Below are 6,000 nucleotides of genomic sequence, written 5' to 3'. Positions count from 1 at the left end.
ACATGCCTCTAGGTCTCGTTATAATAGTGCTGTAGTTATTTGTTAGCATGAAATGCCTCTCCACTGCAAGGGGGGCTTTGCTGCAGTACCTAATTTAATCTTTCAATGAATGTATATTCCCTTGAATACAGTGTATTTTGTTTGACAGTTCTTAAATGCTTGGATGAGTCCAAACATTGAGGAACTGGAGTACACACATTATTTTTCTGCAGATTCATTTAGCAATTCAAGCTAACAGTCAGATTATTAATAATGAGCTAAATAATGTGCTTTTCAAAGGCTTGATGGGCATTTGAAATCTGGGAAGAAAATACAACATTTGCTACTCAGCTTCCCTCTGGAATAGTATTGAAAAGTACCCAGATATCCCTTTAGAAAAGGTTGTTTTTTCTAGGGTTTTAAAATCCATTGAGGAAACTAATTGCAAGGGGGAAATATGAAAGTGATGTTAGTAACTTTCCTAACATATGTTTTGCAAAGGCACAGAGCTATTGTCACACCAGAATTTTGGCTGATAAAATGGCAAAAGCTTCCCAATCTCTTAGCTGAATTCCTCCAAAACCAGCAGCAGTTCTGCAGTATTTTGCAGAGGCAAGAACTGATGACCAACCCATCCAGAAGTACCTAAATTAGCTTTACAGATTAACTTTAGAGCCCAGCTACTGCTGGCAGCCAGGCTGCAGAAGAAAATCCCTGTGGAAGTAAGATTGTAAGAACCTATTATTGTCTCATAGCTGAACTTGTTGGCAGAAGTTATTATTGGTCTGCCCTTTTTACTCCAGCTCTTTGGAGTGTGTGGAGAATCAAAGCATTCAGCATTACCCCACAATCCAGAAAATGTGGCTCCTTTCCCCAACCACTTCTGTGATTACAAGTTAAAGTAGATTGAAAATAGTGGACAAGACACTGAATTCACAAACTGTTCTGCAAGACCAAGGCACACTCCAAGATAAAGGCAGAAGCACAGGTTCTGAGTGGTTCAGGTGTGTTTGGGGCTTGCAGAGGCTGAGCAGAAGGGTCACTCACAGGTGTGCAGCATGGGGGTCTCAGGGGGGCAGACAGAGAGGCAGCACCCCTCAGATATTGAAAGGTGGCAACAGGATCTGGAGAGTGGAAGAAAATAATCCTAGGCAATGAACAGTTGTATCCAACTGAGAATCCAGAATTATTAACATCCAGAGAGCTGCCAAGCTGAGAGGTGAGCCAATGAACACAGTAGCTCAGCAGTTCTGCTGCTGGTCCAAAAAGTCAGGTACAGCTACTCTGCCAGGCAGAGAACCCAGACATGCTCTGACTTAGCCCATCCTGCACAGCCATGCCAGGGTGTCTGGGTTCCTTGGACAGCCTCCTTTCTATCCAGAAACTCCCTCCAGCCAGAATGAGAAGATTTTTTACATTTGTGCCATAGCTTGGACACAGAGGAGGCACATCAGAGATTCCTGGCTAGGGCCATGGCGTGTGCTCTGGGAAATGGGCACCAAGCCTGAAACCCCCTGGAGGTGCTGGGTTTGTGGCACATGGAGACATCAGCTCTTTACCTGCCCAATGTAGGTGAGGGCTTTCCATGGGATCTATGAACAGGAGCAGCCCCACAGACAAGGACATGGATCAGGGAGTGCATTTCTGGTCCTACTAAAACCTTCACATTCTTGGAAATTTAGGGCCCAGTTAATCTCCTAATTCCAGAATTAGAAAATTCCTCTTTTCCCCAGAGATTCCAGAGCACACAGATCCCTTTACCTCTGTCTCTCCCATGCTGATATCTTTTACATCCACACTCATGCCAACGTGGCTCACAGGCACAATCCCCTCTAAAGAGCATTCTTGGCAAAGCAGCAAACCTTTTCCTCCTCCCCTCCCTGCCTTTTATTCTGTAGCTTTGTCAGGAATGTTTGCACCTGTCCTCTCACACTCAGCTGCTCTCTATTTTTGCTGAAGATTTCTCCTTTTCAGTACAGGCCACAAAAAGCAGAGGGTTTCATTCAGTAGTGTCTGTGAGAAAAATATTCCTGTCTAAAACCAAGCTCCCAGCAAAGCAGAGAGACAGGGAGAATGAGAGAGTGCCTGCAGGGAAAGCAGCTTTAGGAGAAGTGTAGGAGGAATTCTGATTCTAGACTTGCAGCAGGTCTATTTTTCATTAAGATAACAATAAAATGGAGTGATTAGGGCACAAAATCACACTAATTGCTGAGTGTTTGTCTGCAGGGTTCACGAGGAGGGAATGAAACAAATGGGACTGAATGGACCCTCCTGGGGCTGGCACTGAGATGAGTTTTCCCAAACCCATCCAGAGGATCTCACTGCTCAAAGTTAGAAGAGTATATTGCAATTTCAAGCCTTTTTTCCTCCATTATAAATTCCCCTGGGCCAGGTGTGGGAGGGCTGGTGAGGGTGTACTGACCAGAGCAACTCCACAAAAACAAACCCACCTGGGGTCCTGGAAAAGAAGAATGCACAATCCATGTTGCTTCACAAGCAAGACTGACCATTGAAAACTGCCATCTCTGCACCATGCCCTCACAATGATATCATACAATTTCTTGTCTTCAGTGCTGGGGAGAGCCTTTACATTTCCATTGTTATGGGCTTTGCAACCTCCCAAAAACAAATGAACAGTGCCATAAATGTCTTCTGCAGCCAGCATGGCACAAGAGCCAGTTCCTGTGTGCAAAGGGAGAAGGATCCAGCTCACAGAACCTTCTCATACTGAGATGAGATCTCCTGATTCAGAGTGGTTGGTACTGGGCTGAGTAACTTTCCAGAGGATCATAAAGCACACACCGGCTGTGATCTCATTCAGCTACTGAACAACCAATTGTCACCAAATTGGATTTATTCTTCATTGTTTCTTATCCTCTGCTGAAAATTACTTTTGCTTTAATTTTCTACACAGTTTTCTTAGGTAAGAGCATCAGTATCCCTCAAAGAAGTTCACAGTGCCAGTTTCTAGCAAGTGCATACCCAAATTTCTGCCCAGGAGATCTTCAGAGTTCTCTAACATAAACTGTATCAAAAATACCCGCAGTCAAAGAACCTTTCTAGCTGAAGACACTACTGGGTAATCCCCTCCCTAGGGTTGTGGCTGTAAGCTCCATTCAACTTTAGGTGGTGATTTTCCAGAGATTTTAATCTTTTTAAGGGTTTGTGCTACAAAATCACTGCAAAGTGCTTATGAGTCACAGCTGAAAAGGGAATTTGAGTTAGAGCAGTAGAAGCTGGAAAACCTGCAGGCAATGGATGCAGGCAAAAGGCAGCAGCACAAACTCCTAGACTGAGTGTGATGTGTTGGAAGGAAAGAGACTGCCCTGGTCATCAGTCCTGGAGCAAAGAGCCTTTGTTTTACACAGGAGAGGTTTCACAGTGAGACCTCCCCCTCCAGGCTCTCCTCATGTCCAGCCACACCTGCTGGAGGATAATAAATCTGAAGGATTTCTTCCCTGGATAATACCCTTTCCCCAGCCTTGGGCTGAGGGTGCTGCTGATGGCAGAGGTGTTTGTTACCACTCACAGACGTACTCCCCCTCTGTATTGCTTAGATTTAGCTCCCAGCTCCCTGGGATGTTCTGGCACACCCACACATTGCCCTGCAGTACACAGAAAGGCCAGTAACAAATCAGGTTTTAGTACCCAAACACCTAATTACTTGTCACTTGTCCTGAAGTCACCTTACTGTAGACGATGCAGGTTCCGAGGCTCAGAGACAAAACAAGAGGGGTAAAAGCATAAAATGAATTTAAGAGATTTTCGTGTGTGCCATCCATGGAACCTGCCAAGGTACTGCCTTGCAGCTGGGATCCAGGCCAGGAGCAAAAGCTGCACCTCGACTCCAGCTCTCCCTGGGGAGGAGGATGCTTTGTGCCTACCCCATTGTTATGCACCCAAACTCTCCGTGGTGATTGTATCACCCTCAAGGTTCCTCCCCAAGTGAGTCACCATTTAATCAAGGGTCTCTTTTTAACACTCCCCACACAGAAGGGATGACTGCATCTGTCTCTTGATAACAGTGATGCTCTTTCAACATGACTGGGCAGAATTATATGCTAGCCAGAGCATCCTAATGAGTGTTTCAGTATTTAATTGTAAGCAGACCTTTACCCACTGCAAATTAAATGTACTTTTCCAGCTGGGGGAGCAATATTTAAACCTCTGTGCATTCTTTTTTATACTAAACTGTAATTTATGTAAAATAGCAATGATTCTTTGAGCAAGTTCAGAAAGAGGGATAAGGTAATCTATTTGTGCTATTTGCTACAAGGTTTGATTGTGATCAGACAGAACAATTTGGGGCTAGGTGTGTTTGGGACAGAAAATTCTCCAACCACACCTATGAGAGATACTGTGATGGAAGCTCACATTTTTGAACAATTAAAAAGAGCTAAGAGGCATTTAAAACTTCAAATGTTGGTTAATAAAAGATAGTACAAGATAAGTAAATAAATGCTATGTAATGATATTTTTATAGAGAAGCAAGGGAAATGTAATGTAGTACTTGGTCTCAATGATGATCTGATGATCCATCTTAGCTTGCTTCCATGCATTCAGGAATCCACACAAAAGCACAAAAAACCAAAACCACCACCAACAAAAAAGGCATGAAAGTTGTTTGGTTTAAACAAATTGTTAGGTAAGGATATTCTTCTTGCCAGCCACTTGCTGCTGAAATTAAATTGGTGTCTATGTTTTGAGGCAGTTTCAGGCTTGCTTTCACTCCCTGGTCTCAAAACTGTAAATCAATACTGTTACAATAGATCTCCAGGTCCTCACATCTTAACAACAGCTGCATTATTACTGGCTGCTGAATTTGAAAGCTTCAGAAGGTTCTTCTCAGCCTAAAATCTGTCTTGTGTATGGATTCTGTGCTGCAAGAAGCTCTACCCAGGTGGATTTGCAGAAAACAACCTTTTGCCATCACTTTAGAGATGATGAATGAAAGGAGGGAGAGATTAAGTGCCTTCCAGTGAGAGCAAATCTTTTGCAGAGCCAGCACTGAACTCCTGTTATTTGATTCCCTGTGCAACACCTGGGCCCTGAGCTCATCCTGCTATACTGGAATTAATGAAATAACCCTAAATGGGACCACCACAGAACCACAAAATCCTCCTGGTTCAAAGGCCACCTGCAGGTGAATGCCATGGCCTCATTTTGGCATCCCCTCCTCATTGTCCATTTTGGTGAGTGCCTGAGTATTAATCAATTAATCATTTCTGAAGTGTAATCAGGGACTGGAGTTGTAATCAAATGGCAGCCCAATAGAACAGGGGATGTTTGTCTGCCTGGCTGCCCCTGAGAGCCACAGTAACAATTATCTCTGCTGAGTGACCCCTTGATCCCACACTGTTCAGCTGAAAGAGATACATCCAAGTAGCAATTTCACCTTTTGCCTTCATTGTGTGGTATTATTCTAACTGTTTATTAAATTCCCTGCCTCTCCAGAGCTTGCACAATGGGAAAATCGTTACTTAAACCTGCAATTACCGTAATGAGAAGACATAATGAAGTTATCATTAAGGAAGATTAAATATTTTCTTATTTTCCCCTCCCCCTTTATTTATAATCATCTTTTTTTCTCCTTCTCCTCAAACTGAAAAGAAAGAGCATTTCTAGTAGAGCCCACAAAGAAGAATCTGTGAAAAATCAGTAGCAGAAAAAACAACTAGGAAGGAATCTCGTGTCGGGTCATCATGAGGTTTTCTGGAACAACCCAATTCCTCATGGTTTTGTAAAGGCAGATCTCAAATTCTGTATCTTATTGTTATGTTATCATATGATTATATTCCCAGTGAAAGGCAGGGGACATAGCTGTAAAATGCATTGTTCTGGTATATTTATTGTATATTTCTTTCATTAAAAATCCTTTTTCCCTCACTTCTCTCTGAAGTACCTCTATAGGCAGAAAATATACTCTCAAAAGCTGGAAGTGAATCACTGGAAAATCAGCCTTCATTTGAGACAAACCATCTAGAAACAGGGAGAAAACACTGAACACTTTGTCAAATGTGG

The sequence above is a fragment of the Haemorhous mexicanus genome, chromosome 15 (assembly GCF_027477595.1).
Source record: "Haemorhous mexicanus isolate bHaeMex1 chromosome 15, bHaeMex1.pri, whole genome shotgun sequence".
Classification (NCBI taxonomy): domain Eukaryota; kingdom Metazoa; phylum Chordata; class Aves; order Passeriformes; family Fringillidae; genus Haemorhous; species Haemorhous mexicanus.
This window is presented reverse-complemented; position numbering follows the sequence as displayed.